This window comes from Manacus vitellinus, unplaced genomic scaffold (genome assembly GCF_001715985.3).
Source record: "Manacus vitellinus isolate BGI_N305 unplaced genomic scaffold, ASM171598v3 scaffold_1_pilon, whole genome shotgun sequence".
In the NCBI taxonomy this organism is placed as follows: Eukaryota; Metazoa; Chordata; class Aves; order Passeriformes; family Pipridae; genus Manacus; species Manacus vitellinus.
This window is the reverse complement of record NW_021939396.1, coordinates 10454166-10475883: the sequence shown is the minus strand read 5'-3', so window position 1 is coordinate 10475883 and position 21718 is coordinate 10454166. Positions and strand designations below refer to the sequence as shown.

General features: G+C 42.8%; 1 protein-coding gene across 22 annotated transcripts in view; it reads right to left on the bottom strand.

Moving 5' to 3' along the window:
- Positions 1 to 21718, bottom strand: part of MTSS1 (MTSS I-BAR domain containing 1) — a 124578-nt gene that overhangs the window by 59461 nt on the left and 43399 nt on the right. Inside the window, exon 1 of one of the 22 annotated variants that reach the window (XM_018076990.1) lies at positions 652 to 817. The exons of the other annotated variants lie outside the window; for them this stretch is intronic. The gene's annotated coding sequence lies outside the window, so the exon portion shown is untranslated. Of the gene's footprint in view, positions 1 to 651; positions 818 to 21718 lie in introns of those variants that run through there. 22 annotated transcript variants of the gene reach the window in all.

The following is a 21718-nucleotide window of genomic DNA, read 5'->3' as shown; positions in this document are numbered from 1 at the left end:
GCATCACACAGATTTCAAATTAAATAAAGCTTGCCTCTGATCTTCAAAGGCTAATAAATGTGTTAACCTTTACTCACTCTGTGTAGCCCTGAATATTTACAGTGAATTAAGTTAAACGTGGGCTTAAATAACTGTAAGATTCCATCTTAAATCACTCCTACATGGAGTTCTTCTCATCCTGTTGTAACGCTGGGCACTTCTCATGGTGGAGACACACAACAGCATCTAACATACTCCAAATGGGAATGTGATACAAGCAATAAAGCCAGCTGCCCAAAATCTAGTCATGTTGCTCATGTTTACAACGTAAAGTTATGTTTATCCTCATAAACACAGCTTTTGAAAAGGTTATTTTCCCCCTCCTCTGCAAATAGAAAAGGTTACCTTCATCATCTGCTGCACAAACGCATCAAACCATGCTGCAAAGGAAGGAGCTGCAAAGAGCACAGCCTCCCTGTTCCTCTGTACTGAAGGACCTCTCACAGCATCCCAGCAAAATGCTCCGAAAACCATCCTGAACTTATACTCACCTCAAATTCCTCTGCCACAGCCTGCTTTGTTAGTAGACTCAATTTTTACAGCAAGCCTCTGAGGTACGGGTTTATGGACAAGTGTTCAGACCAGTAAATTCAGAGGTAAAACCCACCTTACCTTTTCACTTAGTGTAGTCACTAAAATTAAGTGACAGGAGAGTTCCACTCTGCCTATTTCAGATTAACTCCACCAACACTGCTAAATCATGAAAATTTACTTATTCAGTCATAAGTGATCTCTGTACTGCTGAGAGCTGACTCCAGCTCAGCTTTACCCTAATTCCTTGAATTATTTGGGGTTTTTTTTTAATGATAGCACAAGGACATCAGCACTGTAACGCTAAATACAGCAGCACTCACAAGCTCAACTGCTGCCTGTGAGGCAAAGTTCAGAATAAACATTTCATCCACGAGCAGGTAAGATGCTCAAAATGTAAGAGGTCATTTCAGCAAAGCCCAGAGATGCAGCAGCTGCAGCTCCTTTGACAGTTGCCTGGCAACGCTTTTTTATCTTCATTTATATTATTTTTAATACACTTATCCCCAGGTCTCACCCAGGCATTTTCTATCATTAAGAGAAGGTGTCTGTTTACTACAAGTCTTCTGGAAGAGACCGAGTTCTGCATAAGACATAAAAGAGCATAGGACACGAGAGCTTTCCAGGAGCAGATTTTGGAATGGGCTGTCTGCTCCTTCCAGCCTCAGTTTTGCATCACAACATGCACTTTGGCAGGTTGTTTCTCAACAAGTACCTCTCACAACTGCTACCTTTTGTCAGCATCCAGCCAGCCAGTGCATGAACATAGGAGCTGCACAGAATCTCTTCGCTAAAAATACCAGTTAATGGGAAGTTACTGCAACATTAAAAGCATTTTTATTCTTAAAAAGCATTCAAGTTTATTCCCTTGTCAATAAAAACAAGGCAAACTTAAAGTTCAAGAGGACCTTGATTTACCAACTAGGTTTTCCAAATGAAAGAAAAAATATTCAATTATTTATTTCTCACGAGAGAAGTCTCCCCTCATCCCACTTCCTCACCTAAAGAAAAAGAAAACATAACCAGTGTCCACACAGAAAATACCCTAAAGCCTTTTGAAGAAGCTATTTAGAATAAGGAACATGGGCATTCTCTATCCTTCTATTTATAATGAGGCTCCACCATCCCCAGGAGCTAAAACAGAATGAAAATGGGTCACATATCTAATTAGCACTATTGAAGCATGAAGCCCAAACATCCCTGAAATGTAATAGAATTCTTTTTTTTTAATAACTTCAGCTTCATTAGAATATTCCACAGTCACCTATGTCAGATGCCAGAAGCTTAAAAAAAGAGGCACCATAAAGCAGGCGTGTATCTGGCATCATGCTGCTTTACTGCTCGGGAAGGGGAGACAGTGCTTTTGACAAAATCTAACCTATTAACTAAAAAATGAAGCAATCATCACTCAGTCGGTCCAGCACAGCCTGTTCTTTAAACACTTTTTATCGTAAAAAAAAACCAAACCAAACATCAAACAAACCAGAGTAACACAATCCTCTTGACTGCAACAACAATACACAGATCCACTGGCTTGGATGTCGATGAAGTGCGCTCAAGAAGGGCACTTTGTAAGGCAGAGAGATGGGCAGAAACTGGTGGCTTCCCACACCTTCTCCCAGCAAAGATGTCAGACACTGTCCTACGTTTTGTCCCTTCCCTTACGTCTATTAGGAAGCTGGTGAGGGCTCCCCAGCAAGTGCCCCCCTGCTCTGCACATGGCTCTGCTACTCATCCTCACCTCACTCCCATCCGCGGGTCCCACACTGTCCACGTGCCGGACACCACCATTGGGCTGCCACAGACAATGTGTTTAAATTACAGGTGAGTGCTGGCAGAGAGCACTGAGGAGCTGCTCCTGCTTGCCAGAGAGCAGGCACAGGGAGGTTGCACACAGAGGCAGAAGGGAAGGGAGAAGCCAGCAAGTGTTCCTCGGTGTGTTCACAGTGCACGTGGCTCAAAGGGGCTGCATAAGCACCTGCACATCCAGCTGACATCCTTTGCTTTCCCCTCTGCCTCTGTAGCCAGCTCCTTGCTTTTGCCTCCCAGGGCTCACTTTGACTCAAAATAGGTTCAGTCTCCTACACCCAGCATCCAAAATTTCATTGGCTTTGGGTAAGATGGACACCAGTGAAGCTGTGGGGAAGTACCCTGGGCAGCTCAGGCCACCCACCCGAAAAGACATCCAGTGAAGATTTTCACATGCAAACCTGCTCTCATTTTGTACAGGACTCTGCGCTTCACTTCGATCAAAGTCAACAAGCCATAAACACCACTCACCCGTGAGGGTTTAGAAGTCACTACAGCCTCCTGGGAAAAAAAAATACTATGAAAAAAATCAGAGGGGGGAATTAATTGAGCCTGCAGCTGTCTGCTCTACATATCCGACGTCACAAAGTTCATGTTGCTGCATGAGATTTTTTTTGGACAGGGTGAAAGCAGGTGAAAGCAGCACAAAAACCAGAACAAAGTGTTTATTCTGCTCATCCATGACCAGGCTTTCACCCCACAGGCTACTGTGTCTTTTGCAGGACCTGGCACATGAGCACTGTGATGCATCTTCTGAGCCAATTTTGCATTTCTCTTTATTACAATTAAAGGGTTTTTATTGTTTTCCTTTTTGTTTAAGTTACTTTGTCACAATAGAGAACAAGGGACATCACTATGTGGGAGTGAACCACGAAGTATTTTATTTGGTTTAAACTAGTAACTTTACCTGCAAATGGAAACAAAGACACTCAGATTATAGAGACAGGTATACAAATTTGCATCTTTTTTTTTGATTACACAGCATGGCAGTTCACAAACCACTAAGCTCTCCAAAACTGCTCAGGTGCAACAGACATTAAAAGCCAAAGCAGAGCAAACAGTGATGGATGATCCATGTCAACGGTGGACACCAGCAAAGGCTGGAGACCCCCACTCCATTGTCTCAAGTCCATATCTCACATTATCATGTCTGGAGTAAAACAGTCACCCTTTTTATCACTTGTTATTGGCATAATTTCTATTATATTACTAAAACTACAGCTTATACCAAAAGCTATTCTTCACAATTTCTTCTGTAACCAAAACTCGCTCTGGCCGCAAGGAGACTCAGCCACTGGCAATCTCTAAGTGAATCAAACTGTACAATGCTTGCTGTATCTACTTTCCCCCTCACGCCCCCCTCCCCACCAAGGAAATTGTCCAGCAATTTCTTAAAGTGCCCCCAGAAGCCCTGACACCATTTCTGAGAAGCTCAGCTTCCACTGAGGCTCTCCCCCACCAGCTTTGGCAGCTCCACACGCAGTTCTCAAAATGTGGCCTCTGGCTTTAATATCCAACTGGAAGACAACCTGTGATGAGCTTCCCACCATGCTTGATACTGGGACCTCCAGGCTGTGAACACTGCCTTTTAGTGGATTAAATCCATGCACCAGCACGGCCTCCTTGAAGCCCAAATTGCACGTTTGAGGTTTCCCATCCAGGGCAATGGACGCAGCCTGTGAGGAGCCAGGAACAGCATCCTGGGCCTCTACCACCAGAAAGCCCCATTCACTATCGAACAGAAACAGCAGAGGGGAGGCTTTCAGTGGAAAATGTGATGAGAATAGAAAGCAAGAGAGTAAAAGCCCTGTCAGCACATTTCATAGACAGTCTTTTTAATGAGGAGATAAACAGATAAAGCTTTCAATACATGTATGGAGATTTTTTTTTTTAATTTGAAAAGAAGCTAACCAAGCACACGGGATTCAATATAAAACAAAGACAGAACAGAACATTTTCTGTCGAGACCTAAACAATCTGAAAATTGTCAATTCTAGTGCCACAGAGGTCTCCAATCTTTATCCACCCTATTCATTTATTTTTTAATTATCTTTTCCTTTCAGGTAGCCGACTGTGCAGTGAAGTTAAGTACATACAAAAACCATCCCCCCAGTTCTATGTGGGACCCCCAGTTTTGTTGCAGCAGCACTTGAAATCAGGGCAAAGACTAGGAGCAAGCTAACCTTCCCTTCTGGAATCAGAACCATGCCACACAGTGTGGATCCAGACCTCCCCAGATGCCACAGAGCTCCACCAGTGTGGCAAAACTTCATTCTTATTACACAGTTCCCAACTATAGTATCTGCCACCCTCTACAACCATTTCATGTGCAAAGAAGCTGTCCTGCCAATAACATGCTGTTTCTTAATCTGATGCAACATATTTAAATCAGGTGTGTAAGTGGAAAATCAATGTTCAAAATCCAGCCTGAAGCTATTATGCAACAACAGAGATTTCTTCCCATGAAGATGATTTTAAACACAGAATTTAAAAAACATGAGATGGGACTCAGACAACCCATTGCAAAGGAAAGCCCTCTCTCTTCATATGCCATGCAGGAACAGTAGAGTGCTCTCTGCTCTCCCACCGAAATTTCTTCCACTGTAACCTGGAATGGTAACCTCAGACAGCGGGGGAAGGTGGGGGCAGCTATGCTCTTCTGAATAGCCTGCAATAACTTCAAATTTCATACATGGCATCTTCAAATTAATGATTTACAGGGGTTTTCAGCACAATCAGAATCTGCCCTGCAAGTACCACCACAGCTTTATCCCTGCTGTTCTAAGAAACTCCATGCATACATATAGCTATGGACTTTTCCCTAGACAAGGTTATATATATACATATATATATCTATACAACCCTCTACACTTAAAAGTTGAAACAAAACCAGTTTAATATACAAAAATCAAGCTAAGTGACAATCATACGCCCCAGAAAATAAATTCTGTTCTGGGGGGTTTATGTTTCAGAAGTTGTATTTCAGGTTAGCAGAAGAAAACCGTATCCTAAAGAGCCAGCCACAGAAACCCATTACAAACACATATACACTTAAATATGAGACACTGCCGCCAGGTGTTTTCAACAAACTGCAAACTTACTCCAGATTCAACCATCCTGAATAGTCTCTGGGGATCATTTTCGGTGGTCATATTAAAGATTTGGAAGTGTCGCCACGTAGGAAGGAGCACAATCCCGTAACCCCGTTACCCACCGTCTACACACCATGCAATTTAAAGCATGAGGGTTTTTATTTTGAAGCAGTGAGGCAAGGCTAAAAACTGCCTCCTGCATACAGTTAATAACACAGAAAAGTAAAAATTAAATAACTGCCTACATATCAGATGAAATAAAGTCTAATGTGGTTTCTAACAGCTGGGCCAAAATCATCTCTAGACATTAAGGGTCATGATCAGAGCAGCGACTACACCACTGCAGCCCTCCAGAGGGGTATTTCAGATGGCTGCACTGCAAGGCTGGTAGCTCCCAGCTCCCTGTACAGTAGAGCCTGTTTTCAGACCTGCAGGTGCAACAGCCTAACCCAGGTGCTGTGCCTGCCTCTGTCTCTGCCTGCAGCCCTGTTCCACAGGAAGCCCGTTTTGCTCCGTGTTCTCCTGAATGAATGTGCCATGGTACGTGACTGTGTACGTCTCCATCACTGTGTAATGCAGTCTGAGGACACCCCAACTCTCCCTTTCTCATCTGAATTTTTTCAAATGGCTAGGGAGAAGAGTGTTCTTCCCAAGTGACAGTGTGAGTGAACATGTGAGTCTAGGTTTTATAAATTCCTGCTATCTCACTTTACTTAGCAGAAGCAAGATGGGCCAGATGAACCAGTGTACCAAGGAAAGCAATAAATTCATCACCACTCAGGCTTCCAAATCTGGGAGTTGAATAGCCTGCCCAGAAGTTTTGGCCACAAAACCCAGGAAGATCCCATTACAGGAATTCTTATGTGAAATTCTCAGTCTGAACTGAGTAAGACATTAGATCAGATCACAAAGACATGGACCGTTCTAAAAAACACATGCTCTTTGAATAAATGCAGAAGTTAATATATTTTCTTAGGACTACACATGGATACATCAGCTGAACTGGTAATTGCTCTTGAGATCATGGATTGAGCCTAGATGAAGGCAAAACTGCAAAATTAAATACTCACAGCAAGGTCCACTATCACAATTTATTATAATAGTTGGCCAATCCAACAGGAATTATTATTAATCTTTTTCTTGCATCTTAACCCTAACTTTTGAAACACATCCTATACTGCCTTCCTCCACCACCTTTTTTTAATTTGAATGCTGACTTTGTTATTGAAAAATCTGCATATGCTACTTCATTTTTTTGAAAAGGAATTTAACAGTTAAGCATTTTTTTGACCTGGGTGTTTCAACTGGTCCAGAGCATTCACCTCTCACTCCCATCAATACAGGAATTTGTTAATGGACTTTGTTTCAGTCCCACTCACTTTCATGGTATACATCCACAGCAAAGAAGTTTTTACACAGATGGCAAATTTCCAGCATTTGCTTTCAGGCTGCTCATCATGAAAGTACAGATAAATTCCTTAAATATTACATGAATCAGAGCCAGAACTCAAAGCCAGAAATAATTACCTTCTCTGGACAACATTCAGCAACCCATTCCCTTCTTCCCCAGCCTGCCAGCTATCTTCAGCACAAGTAGACATCCTCCTCCTTTTAATTGTCCATTCGTTTGTTTCTTGTGGGTTAGTCTTCTCCCATTTTTCTCCTCATCTTTACCCCTCCAGCTTTCTACAGGAGTCATATAGGGTCCCATCTCCCAGGCTTTTTGCTCTCTGCACTCTGCTCAGCTTTGTCCTGGGGGACCAAACTCTCACTGAAATACTTTTATTGTGATCAGCTGGAGTAAAGCATCCTCAACCCTTGAAGAAAAATATCTGTGTTTTCCGTGTTCTCAAACATAAACATAAAATAAACAACTTGAATGACTCAAATTAGCTCTCCCTTTCAGTCTTGTTCCCCATCTTTAACATCTTGGAATCACTTCCATTCCTTAATGAAGTTCAGGCACTACTTTAAGTGAAACACTGCTGAAAACAGGCCGATGCAAAGCCCGCTGTAGCCCCATTTCCTGATCGCTGGAGACACAGCCACCTGACTGACAGACCCAGCCACAGGGGGCTGCTTTCTGCTGCTTAACTCTCTCTCTAGATCTTTAGGTCCAGGCTGTGTTTGTGGATTCCTTCTGAAAGCAGCAAAGATGGCTTTTCCCATCCATCCTAGCACTGAAGCTCATAACTAAGTCTGGGTTTTGATAATGCCAATATCTCCTTATTTGATACATGCATCCTGTTGCTTTGTTCAGACTTAGCTTTCCTTCCCCTAATCCAGCATTACCAAGGACTCTTAAAATCATTGCTTTCATTCTGGTTTTTGACCTCTTCATCCCTTTCACCAGGCTCACACTATTTGGACCTCGACAAACTGACTATACTGTGTTACTGAAGCATCAGCTCTGGTCTCAGGTTGGCCAACCCCTCCAGGTGTCACTGCTCACCTGGTAAGCCTCAACATACACCATCATCATGATTTCTTACTAATGAATTCACTCGTCATCCTGTCATCTACAAACACACATCTGTCTGTCCTCCCAGCTTTCTTGCATTTCTCCATCAGTCAGTTTTTGCCTATCGTATCAATACTATTGTCACGGTTATATATATATATTATACATATGGTCTATTTCCACCATATACACTCTAAGTCTATGGTCGAAAAAAACTTTCACTGGATTCAGGACTGTACAATCTTGACTCAATACCAGCCAAAATAACCCTACATTTATTAAAAACTAGCCACAAATAGCACAAAAATATTCCCAAATATTATTATAACTGAAAATGCTCCCAACTATTTCATGAAAAACATTCCCTGTCTAATTGCTCCTTATTTCTTTGGAAGTCAGTCACTAATAGCAACACTGATACTAGCATATGGAGCAGACTGCAGCATTTCAAAGTTGCCAACAAGTTTAAACAAACAAATTGCAGAAATTAAAGTTTAAGCAGAACTTTCTTCCCAGAAACAAATACTGACACTGGATACAAAATATGAAAATGCCAAGCCAACACAAACACTGAAGGAGACAAAACAAAACCAGGCAGGAATTTCATTTTGGCATAAGTGACAGCAGTTTTATGCCTGGATCACAAAGGAGCGGTTTCACTTCTGAAAAATTAAGTGTCTGTACCCTCAGGTAGGCAGTGAAGCACCTGGCAGGGCTGGGGAGGATGATGCAGAGCACTGCACTCCCTCTGCCCAGTGACTCACCACGTAAACGCTTCCCAGATCTTTTCTGGCAGTTTTTTCATAGTTTTGCACAGGGCAGACTGGCAGTTCCCGGAGGTACATGTTTCTAGTCAATACTACACCGGGAGATTACAGACACCACGAGAGGACTGCCTTGGAGGCAAAAACCTGGGTGTGCAACTTCAGTGACAGAGACTTCCTCTGAGGTGACCTACAGGATTAACAATAATCCTGGTGTAACTAAATATGTTATTTGCCATCTTTTTTGCCCATGAAGGAAAATTTAAGGACACCCCTACTTTTTTCGGTATTTCAGGCCAGCAAAAGACTGGACTGAAGGTAACAAGCAATACACTTAGACCCTGTTGCACAACAGCTGATTACTTTTCTCCTTTGTTTGGATGCTGAAGCAAAATTTCAACTCTCAACACATTAATAAAAACATAATCCAACTATCAAGAAATTAATAAAAAAAAGCAACCTAGGTATCCTTGCTAGTATTTCCTCCAAACAAAAGACATTCTGTAGTCCTCAGCTCCATGTGAACTGCTGCCACACACTGAAAAAGCATCTCCATTTGCCTATGCAGACACTGCACAGACAGAAGGGAGCCCTCTCTGAACAGAGCCCTCTGAGTTACCCAACAAGAGCCACTCAAATTAAAATACCCATAACAAAAGCAACTCAATCTTAAGCACCGTCATTAAAGTTCCAAACTAAAATGAAAAGTCTATGTATCTCAACAGGGAGCTCAGGCTGAAGTAACCCATTATCAGAAAAGGCTTCTTTAGGAACATGCTGAATACAGCATCAAATTTTCTGAAGCTCTTTTGCTACAAGATATAATCACTTCAGACTCACATTAAATGTGGCCACTGCAAATAAAGGAGCAAGCAGTAATACAGATCACAAATAACCAAAGCTTACTGCATGACCTTTTCAATAAGATGCTAAAAAGCAACTTATCTCTGTGGCAGAACCTTGATATCATCAGAGCTGCTCCATCAGATTCTTCCTACAGTCCAGTCTAACATTACATCAGCAAGTCAAGTGAGGACACAGCCATTTAACTTTCTCCTTTGACTGAGACTTTGTAAAAGAGGAGCAATTTCTTAGGGCTGTTTGTCCCTTCTCAGAGGAGACCATCATATTCACACTTAACTATGTGAAGCACTTACAGCCCTAAGTGATCCAGGACAGGGTTGTCTCAAAGACATTCCCTCTGGGCAGTTCTACACTGCCTGTGCTGAGTAGGGTCTGGGTACTCTGCAGGAGCTAGCAGCACCTCATCCAGATGTTTTCCTTCTAACAGTCAGTATGCAACACACTGGTTTAAGTTCCTTCTGGCATATTTTCTAGAATTATTTTTCAGAACTCGAGGCATAGAGTCCCACCTACACATATCCTGGCTTTGCCTCAGCCCAAATGGTACAGGCTGAGAAGCTTTGGTTGCACACAGTTGAGCAGTGGATGTGAAACCACTCACTTCAGGCAGCACTGCACCATTACTCAGGAGCTATCCAGACAGCGGTGAAAACCGGGACCATAAGATCACACAGGCTCCTGAGCCCAGGCAGATACTTTTCAACTTAATTGCTTTCCCTGTTCTTCAGATTACCCCAAAGTCATCTGTCCCAGTCTGCATTCCTTCAGCTACTTGCTCATGTTAAGTACCTGCCTACTTAGCTGTCCTTGGTCACGTACACAGCTCACACAGCTCTGCCTTGCCTGGAAATAAAGCAGCTCCTTCTCAAGCTGAGTTTGACTAATATTGCACTCTACCTCACAGCTAAAGGCAAACTCCTACAGAAGGTCTGACAGGCCACAAGACGTTTTAGTGGAAGAGAAAACAGCACCCAGGGTAAAAAGGTTAAACTGCCCTAAAAAACCACTTTGCAAACTCCTAGGAAGAAACTTCTGTTAAGTATTAGAGGCTTTAAGTAATGAGAAGTCACATGCCCAAAGAACCCTGTGGAGTTTTACCCTCATGCTGAGGCTTGACAGTTTGAGCCTCACATTGCAGCACAGTTGCCTTCTTGCACAACAGCAGACTGGTCCTGGGCAGGAAAATCAGCTGTGCCCTACCCATCTCAAAAAGGAGGAGATGCTATGTTTAGTTTCTCAGGTTCAAGCAGCTTCACAGAAGTCCAGATTGGAGGCTCCTATCAGAAGCCATAGGATTTCCTCAGTATACATTGGTCTATTATCTATTACAGTCAATGACATGAAATTGGGCACTATATTTACAGGATGGGCACTGGCTGCAGAGCAGGCTGCTCTCCACTGTTCCCAGCAGTCTGAATGATGAATAAAATACCAACTGCTACACATTTCTGTACCTGATAAAGCTCCCAAGACAGGAAGTCCCAGCATCCACACCTCTTCACTTGAGGAAAAGTGAACGAATTAATTATTCATATGCATGCAAAAACTTTTTATTTTTTTTAATTACCAGCCTCACATGGCCATTTTTGTCAGAAAGCCTAGAATAACCCAGATGCAGGAATTAAATTCACTTTTACTTCTCCCTTGCTGTTACTCAACATTAAGTCCTGCTATTAGTCATACATAGAAACTTCATTTTTCATAGAAATGCCTGGATCTTCATTCCCATTCATAGCACCCCAGTGGCCACAGCAGCTACAGAAGGACCACCAAAGCAGAGAGGACATAAAACTTTGGTACCACCAACATACAGCACATCATGCATTTTAACAAGACTAAACAACAATAGCTACAGCAAAACCCAATCTCGTGCCCATTTATCACTGCCTGCATTTAAGTCTGTTGCAGCCTGTCAAGTATCTGGAAGCTCTTCCTGCCATCTGTTTCCTTCCTCCAAGGGTGCTGCAGTTTTCCATGATTGCTCTCTGTCACACACACACACACACACACACACACACAGAGAGAGAAAGGTCTTTATTTCTGTGAATCTTAAGAATTATTTTTTAAATGGGTTATGAATTTTGAACCTGCCTATGCAGAGTGTAACTGTTGTCATTTGCTTGGATTGGTAAACTTCAGTTACCCATCTCCATCCTCACAGAGACATACCAAAATCTATTTTTTTCACTCTTTCTTCGTGAACTGGTAATATTAAAGCCAGCCAGTTACAATGGCAAGAACTTAATAAGCTGTTTCCAGAATACAGTGGCTTTCTGCTCCCACAGAAAGCTGTCACAACAATTACCAAACCAATTAACAGCAACTAAACAAGGGGACGGATTTGTTTAAAGACTTGAGTTGCAGTGTTGAGTGGGACTCTTATCGTTGCCCTTTGAACACCAGAGTTTACAACAGATTGTTAATGGTACCTTTTCCGCAGTGCTGAGGTTCCAGCAGATGAGCATCTGTCTCCTCTCTGTATGTAAATATTGCCCTTTTCCTCACTTCCTACAGAAGGCACCTAAGGATTTTACTGTCTCAGGAAACAGGCTGCCCTAAATATTTAAGGATCCTTTTGGAGTTTTAAAGCAAACAGCCCTAAATGTTCATAAACATCTACCTGTACTTCTAACAAAGTCTAGTTTTTCCATAATGCAGGAGGTATATTACACAGTAATCTGTCCTTACACCACCAAAAAACCCCCAGCACCTTAAATTATAAGTAATACCCTTGCAGAAACAGTAATACCCTTGCAGAATTAGAACTCTTTTAAATAATTTTCTGCAGCTACTAGCTTTGATAAACAAAAACCAGAGATTGGCTGGCTACCTAGCATTCATTTTACTTTTTGCTTTATACTACAGCCCTCTTGTAGAAGGAGTATGGGATTTCTCACAGGAAAACATTTTAATTTGGAACCTGAGGCTAAACGACTTGTAGTGGAACATTTACATTAAGAATACCAGTGCAAAACAGTCAGCAGAAATACTGTGGTGTTAATATCAAGTTTGGAAGTAAAGGTTAAAAATCTCTTCAGAGTATACTCTGCAATAAAATTTCAGGAAGCAAAGAGGAACACACACACACAAAATGTCTTGCACCAGGTGCATCTCCTGTATTTGAAAGTTTTAACAATAATAATAATGGTAATAATAATGTCTTTACATAATCTTACTGGAAAACACCAGACCAATCTGACCTACATGCTTTAAATAACCTGCTTGCTTCTATTTATGAAGAAGCTGGTATGAAACCATTAAGCTACTAGTCAGAGCTGACTACTGTTTGGCTTTTAGTAAGATCTGGTGCAGCTGATAAAGTAAGTGAGAAAGAGCTTTGCAAATGGAAGCTTTGCATGAAAACCTGGTCATGATAACACCAACTCCATTTCTCCTCTTAAAATACAGCCATAAAGCCAGCACACTAAGCTGATTTGCTTTGTCTGTTAGAAGATATCAATACCCACCTGTATTCCAGCAGGTTGTGGGAGCAAAGGCATTCACAGCATTGCACTATGTTTTCTCAGAAGAGTGTAATGCTTTGCTGTTCATATAAAGAGAGCTAAGTCTTATCCCAATTCCCCATGTTCTGAATACTGAAGACCTACTCAGCATGAAGGACATGCTACCTGCTTTGGCAAAAAACAGCAACAGAATTCAGCACATCTGCCTCCAGAAAGTGCAGAAGTGCATGGAGAAGCCAGAGCCGAAACACTGCTAATTGTGAAATTGTGTAGGAAAACTGGGACGAGGCTTTGTTGTGAGACACATACACACACACACACAAAAAAAAAAGGGTAAGCCAAAAAGACCCCAAACATGCTTTAAATTAACTCCAAACTGCCAGGCACTGCTTGCCTCCCTTTTTTCCACCCTCACAAGTTCCCCACTGTGAAAGAGCAGCCTCTGTGCAGCCGTCCCTCTGTGCCTCCCCCCACAGCAGTACCAAGGATGTTTTGTATCCTCCAGGTCCCTACATCACTCTACATTACTCCTTTCTCATGAACAGAAAACAGTAGCAATTCACAGCATCAGTAAATAGCACACTGGGGTATGCTGGACAAATGAACACTGTGAGATTGGGAATGCTACGGAGTGCAAGATGACCCTCACAATTCAATCTGTGATCATGGGTCTGGCTGAAGCTGCTACCTCTGCTTATTAGATGAAAGGGCTCTGTCTGCTCTGTCCTCAGATTCCCTTCCATCTTCTACCTGGTCTTTCTCCAAAGCCAAAATGATTCTTTCTGGACAGCAATGCCTAAGATGTTCCCCAAGGGATTCGTTCCATGGCAACTCCTGAGTGCTGCATCTGCCCAAAGAGAGAGCAATGAGCTGAAGGCTCAGCTTGCTTAATTCCACCATTTTTGCAGCAAAGGCTTACTTTCCTACCATGCCTGCAGCACAGCCCATGTCAGTGGTAAAAAGGTACTACAAATTTTAAAAATTGAGCTATCTTCTAGTTTTCCAGCGTTTACAGCACGGTCAGTTCATGTTTCCAGGTTCTCCTGTACTGGAATTCTTTTAATCAAATATTTCATAAGATTGACAAAACAAACCTAAAAAACATGGAATGTATTACTTGAATACAAGCCAGTAACACTCTGCATTTGCAACAGCCCACAAAGGCCACCTCAAAAAAAAGACTCTCTAAAATAGCAAGCAAGTAGCATAGCATTTTTAACTCCTTAAAGGTAGATTTGCTTTGGGTTCAGATGCTTGGTTTGAGCTGTGCACAATCCTGATCATTGCATGCTGTCTGAATTTCCCTTGAGGAATGTAATTAACATCAAGTTAAAACCCCACCTCCAGCATCAGGGAGATAATTGAAACCTAGGCAGTCCCAAGACTCTTCTCAAATTAAGAAATTGCTAAACCAAAATGTAAAGCTGCAGCAAGATGTTTATATTAATTATACTAACCAACCACCAAGGGGCTCTTATCTGAGGGTACTTTTCCATGGATAATTCATGGCAACTTTTGAATGATGGTCCATAATACACTGTGCATTCCTCAACAACATGAACAAGCTGTTACAGCTACTTCAGGCTTCCAGTATCAAAGTGCAGTGGCTGCTGAACTCCCCAGAGGAACTAATCTCTCAAATATTATTTTTTAGTGACTCCTTTGTCAAAACAGAGATGCATTTCATGGTTTAGTTTCCAGGAAAGTACTGCCTTGTAACACCCTCGAACTTTCACCATTCTGTGAGCTAACAGCCTGAAATTTCAGGTAAAATCATCTTTGAACTTGTTTTTAAAAGATACCTCAGTGTTCAACTGCTTTTCACAATGCCTTCCCTATTAGATTTTGGTCACTTTGGGTTTTTCTCACCAAAGCTTTTCACAATTCCTCTATAGAAAACTATGCAGCAAATTACACCAATACAGTGGGTAAATGTGCCCCCCGTATATGAGTAGATCAATTTAATTGACTAGCTACCAAGGTAATCAATTAGATTAACGGTTGACCTACTTAAAGATAGGGAAAAGCATCTGATACTTACTTTCTGGAAAATAACATGCAATAGAGCATCACCATATGAACAGTCAGGCAGTTCAGATAAAGCTGAAGGCCAAGGACATGCACAGTTCTGGAAGAACACTGGGCTCAATGGGATGCAAAGACTCCATTTTATATTGATGCATTTACATGATGTTTGCAGTCTTGAGGGGCAAAAGCAGCAGCAGGGCAAAGGCTCTCTGATATATGGAAAGCTATCTGCTCAACACTGAGATTTTTCCAACAGAGGCAGCTCAATGATCAAAAATTTCCCTTATGGATTTTCTCAGACCTCTTCGAAGTTTGTGGTTTAATGAGCAGAGGAGAGAGGAAGAAAACGCTACGACTTCCTTCTCCATGGTACCTCTCCCAAACAGACAACCACTGGGAACTCCTGGGAGCCCACATTTCACACTGTTGCATCTGTGCCCTACTAAGCCACTCATCATGCAGCAAACTGCAGCAGGAGAGGTTTATCTGCATTCACCCTCTACTGCAGTCAGCAGTTATCTCGCTGCACAGGCTGCCAAGAGCCCCTGCTTCTGTCTAGGGATCAATTTACTGACATCTGATTTTCTAACCCACTTTTTCCTACCCATCTGACAGCATTTCGGGGACATGCTGTATGAACAGTTGACTCACACCATTATTCCAAACTGTTTCTTACACTGGGGGAAAGGTGTTGCCTTTTTTGGGTTTGGAATAAAAAGTTTCACTGGGAGAAATAGTGTTCAGACAAACGTTAGGTTGATGCTCCACAGCTGGGCAAGCACATCAGTTTAGCTAAATGAGCCTCCACACAACACTACAGCTCCTCAGTCTGCTGTGTGGCTTCACACCTGTATCACTGGTAAAGGCAATGACTCTAGAGAGCAGAAAGCCCATTCAAGTCCTTTGATGAAAGGCTCCTGTGGTGGTGCCATGCTACTCAAAAAGACCTATTTGTACTGAATGCTGGAGCCAGAGCAATCCTAATAAGTCATTCCTTCAGCTATTTGTCAATCAACAGGCGGGTACCCTGACGAAGGCTGTGCTGTCTCCTAGTGAAATGTGCTTTCCTTCTGTGCAGTCAATCCGAAAGTTGTAATTCTAGCTCCTATCACACTACGTGTAACGTCACTTATAATTAACAAACCTGAAAATCAGCAAATAATTCTGAGAGACAACCGAACAAATGATGTCAGGTTTTATGACAAGGCGGTTGCGCCAGAGGCGATGCATCAAACAGCAACATGACATTAAACTTTCTTCTGAAGAAACATTCACCTGCTCTCTATTAATTTAGGTACTTGATATTTAAGGACTGACAGCGCTGAAAAACGTGTCATTCCATTAGACAGATAGCTGTCCTGCCTCCGGGGGAAACGCCGAGAGTGTAATGGAAAGAGTTTTAAGGCTGGTGTGTCGTCGGGCCGGGTCTGCCCTGAGCAGCTGTTCAGGAACCCGCACCACCATTCCTCAGGAAACCACAGACTCAACAGCACAGGCAGAAGTTTCCAAAAAATGAAAAGCATCTCTCACCCCTCAAGAGAACAGGGGTAAATGGAGAGAAGAATAAAAAAGGAGGAGAGGCAGAGGGAATAGCTGGGAGTCAAGGCCTGCTTCTACTGAATGTCCCTTGCATGAGACAGTTCCAGGTGGGAGGACATATGGAGAATGACTCTGTTTTTCAAGGTAAATCAAGACAATTCACTCATGGTTCTAGAAAATATGTACTTCGAAGCTAGTCCAGCATATTTCATTCACTATCTAATATACACAGAAAAAAACCATATTTATTATTTGTATTCTTATTTACTCCCAAGAGTATCTTTTCCTTCCAGTTATGCAAAAATAAAGAAAATAAACTGTGATTTTGGTGACTTATTTTATTAACATTTTTGCCACTTTTCCCAGAGGCTTTTCCTTTTTGTCAGTCTTAGATGCCTTCAGCTGCATACTTTCCCTTCAGTCCCAGTCCCTTCAGTAAGTTTTAGGGTCTTTTCATGAGAAGTTGTCACACAATTTTGTTCCCAGAGTCACCTAAACAGTAGCATGGTGTGAGGACAGCAGCAGTCCTTGGGATGGATTAATTTCAACCCCCACTAACAGCAGTTTTAACACTCACAATGCAAGATGAAAGATAAGAAGCAGAAAACCAAACACTTGGGGGAAACTGATTACAGGGGAGTCCAGCTACTGATGAGAAAGGGAAGCCTCCTAGTCTTTCCCTTTGTCAATACGTTCAGTGATGGCAGATCTTCCCCCTTTGTAGGGAGGGTACTGCTACTCCCTGCTGAACAGAAAGTATGTGAGATAAGAGATCCCAACTATTGGGTTGCAGGCTGTACATTATTCCCTAATCCTTTCAGACAAACTGACCACATCGATGCTTTTCTGATGCCTGGATTTGTTTCCTGGCACATACCTATTCCCTAGCTTGGAGGTGTGAAGAAAGCTGGGTTTGATATCTTGAAAGCAGCATGCCAGTACTTCTCAGCCCTTCCCAATCCCTCTATCTCACAAGCAGGAGCGTTGCTGGTGGAGTGCCATCCCGACCAGCTGGCCCTCTCAGCACTCTTTGTAACTGTCTAATATCTTCATGTGACCTTCACAGCACTAACCAAGTGCAGAGAGCACCAGGCAAACAACTCAAGGAAGAACACTAAAAATATCCCAAACTTACATCAGTCACAGGACTAGGGCCCTGCTGAGAGCACAAGTTACTGCTCAGTTGCATTGCAGCCCTGCTTTTCCGGCTCAAAGGGATCTGCACATCAAGTAAGCTCAAACTCTTTCATTTCGGCTGTTTTAAAAAGGCAGTGAAGAAACAGATCTCTACGGCTGGGTTTTGTCCCATGACCAAACCAGAGTATTAGGAGGCGGCTCACTGATCCCAATCAGCAGTGGCATAATTCAATGTTCAATAGGTTCCTTGTGCCAGTGCATCACCACATCAAAACTCTGCCAGGGTGGGTCATCCTCCCGTGATTTACTGAAACCAGGCTTCCTCTCACCAGTTTATCAGAAGACTCAGCAGAGGAAAGTATTTGCTCAGTTCTTAACATGGAAAGATATTCCCTGCAGACACAGGAACCAAGCCATACAATCTCAATACTGATCTAGGGAATACCACGAGCTACTGGAAACAGCCCTCAAGTGGAATCAGCTACTTAATGCCCATCTGGTTAAAATAAAACGCAGTATTTAGGATGGATGGGGGCTAAAAGGAACTTAAAGAAAATAAATTATAACTTCCCAGGCCAGACAGGCTTCCACGGATTAAAGGGTGAGCAAAGCACTGAAGACAGGAGGAAGTTGACAAATGGATATGAAACACAGCATGAAAACCAACTTTTCCACTAATGTGAAGGTTGCCTGCAAATGAAACCCTTTCAACACTCACAGAAAAGCTGGTTATAACAGATAATGCATCTGTATCTTACCCTCAAGTTTAATGCTGGTGCACTTCCCAAGCACACCAAACTCGAGTGCTCTTTTAATAACCTGCAACAAAGCCTCCCAGACAGCCAGTGACCCACAGGCAGGAGGGTCGGAGGAACAGGAATGTGTGGGTGCATGGAGGCTTTTCTCTTTGGCTTCCCCAGCAGCTGGTGCTGTGGAAGGGTGGGCTCAGGGCAGCTGCTGTAGGACATAAATAGGCAACAGCTGTTTGGTCATATGCTCAATGGGTTCCAAAGGGTTAAACTCTGTCATACCCTAAACCCTTGCACATGGGCACAAAGCAACACACTTGCCTCTGCCTGCAGCATCACTGCTTTCACCCCTTGGGGTGTGGGAAGGGGAATGAGAAGGAAAAAGGCTGTGTCTCAATTTCTCAATATCCTGTTTTGAAAAGAAAGGCAAGGGAAACCTCTGAAGGAAGTGAAAACTATTGGAAAGTGCACTGAAGTACTCGGGGTGCACTGAAAGCCATTTCTCCATCCCATTTGTCACATGAAGGCACTGATGACACGTACATGTCAGTGCTATTTCAGACCAACAAATTCAAGTGAGTTTCAGTGCATGGTGACAGTCATCTTCAAATATAAGAGACACTTTCTCCTGCCTATCACTGCACGGCTGGAAGCAGCTCCAAACCCCAGTGCAAGTTTACAGCATACAACTGAGCCTTGCAGGCTCAGCTGCCAGCCCCCCACAGAACACCGGAGTTTTCCTGGGCAACCTTCTCTTTTCAAGGGGTTGGCCATGACCTTCCTCCACCTCCCACCATGGCCCACAAGACTCCAGTTTTGGTAGAAACAAATCTCCTGACTGGGGCACACCAAGGCAGTGGCTCTTTTTGGAAACAAGCTCCTTGAGAAGAGTTGAGAGAGCACAACCACAAACTGCAGCTTCATAACAAAATCTAAGCTTTCCTGTCAGCCACAAGCACAAGAAAAGAAGCATTTTGGGGGAATCCTCTCAGACTGGGGTAGACAGACTGACCCACTCATACACAAATATAGTACTGTGTGGAGTGTTATACAGGGGCAGAACAGAGCCTGAAGTGGTTTTTAAATTGTGAACTTTAATCCTTCTTAAATCCTTCCAACATTGTTGCAAGGATGGCTTATTTGCTGTTGTTTGTTGAAGTAAGAGACACAGTCCTTCCCCTGCTTCACCCTTCCCAAGGGGCTGGGATGGGGCAGACTGAGCTGCTGCCACAACACTGGACATCCAGCCATGGTTACTTACTGTCCCAAATAGTTTGCATTCTACATTTAATGCCAGGAATGCATTCCTCTCATCACTGCAGTCATGCAAGATTTAATGAAGACACACACCACACCTGAAAAAAAGTGACTGAAAGAAAGGGATGAATTATTTAAACTCCCAGCGTATCTCTTTTCCCCATTGAGAGCAATCACATGAGTACCCTCCTCTGATTCGAACCCTGATCAGATAACCAAGCTTTCTGGAGCAGAGACCAGGAGTGAACTCTGCTCTCCCCCAAACTGATACAAACATTTAAAAAGCAAACAACACACCAGCTGCCTCCCAGAGCGCTGGAGCAAGACCCATGGACACAACACACCACTGTACATTAACAAGAGCTGCTATTTCTGGTACAAGCCTGGGCCCCTCGTTTCCTTTCGCCAATTATGATAATAATATTTGGCAACAGTATCAAGGCTAGAACAAAAACATGACCAAAATGTTTATATAGAGAATTTACAGAACATTTGTAACCTCTGCAGATACTGATTTCACCAAGCCAGTAGCATCCCCACAGGGCTGAGAAGCACAGAGCACAGAGGAGACGCAGGAAAGCAGAGTTAGGGGCTTGTGGGGGAAATGCGCATCACACCACAGGTTTACAGTCAACTAAAGCAACTCCATCCTGATGTTCCCTTACATGCCAACTTCAGCTGCACTGAAAATCTTAAGGACAAAACACCATGCAAAGAACCACCCTAAATTAACCAGGAGGAAAGCCCGTTTTCCCTGTATCACTCCACCTTAACGTGAACTCTGGTATGTGGGACAATATTTTAGTTAAAGAAAACCAAACAGATGGTGAATAGTACTGCAACGTTCCTGTAAAAGAATCCATGGGAAAATGGCAATGTCTGGATGCAATAAATACACACACACATATATACATACATACATACATAAATGAAAACATGCACTATGACATAAGGTGGGGTTCTCATGCAGCAAGTGCAGTAGTTGGAGAAGAACAAGGACAGTACTGTAGAAATCACCTAATTACATAAATACTCACTCCCCTGTCACTACCATTTCACACTACTTGCTGTGTTAGCACCACAAACAGAGCACAATGTTCTGCAATAAACACCAGTGCTATTTATTCTGGTGCTTTCTCCATTTTCAGTTTAAATACACTCATGATAACGTGATCACATGAGAACTATCCAGCTTTCTAAGCCTTTTTCCCTGTCCCACTGAAGTTCCAGGCGCCTAGTGCAAATCACTTTGACAAAACTGGATTTTCAATAAAGCCATGGTAGCAAATCTGTTTATCTGTAATCAGGCACTCCACAGGTATTTTTCCCAAAGTCATGTCCTTAATCAAGTGCAACTCCTTTTTAATATCTTTTTGAAAGTTAATGAAATTAACTGCTGTAAGCACACGGAGCAGGCACTCACCACCCCTTAGAGAGCAGAGAGCCATCTTCAGCAAGTAAGTCAGGCAATGTGAAAAAGAACACTGAGATACATTAACTCATGTAAATCAAACCCTGCTAGTCTGTAGGAATCACATAAGATGGTTAAATACCAAGGCTTTTCTCTTGTGCTTATATACTGTGGAGTTCATACTCTCTCCAGTGTCACTATTCACGGTGTTGCTATATTTAAAGGCACTGGGAACCGTTTCACCAGCTAAGAGCCTCCCAGGAGGAGACAAGTCAGGCTGCAGACAGCTGGCATCAGCCCCTTGGCAACTGCACACCCGGGCATTTGGGGGAACAGAAACTGAGCTTCTTGAAGATAGGCAAGCATTTTCCCTGGATTCTTCATGAAGTGATAAGTTTCAGCAAGTCAAGGACAATACACTTGCATGGAAGCTATACAGCCTATTTTAATCCTATTTTAAGAAGCCAGCAGTACTTCCTTACAGTTGGTTGACATCAACAGGATGCAGCTTTCTGCCAGCAAGTGCAGGTTACCTCTATCCGAGGGGTGTCTTCCAGAATGTTTCATGCCATT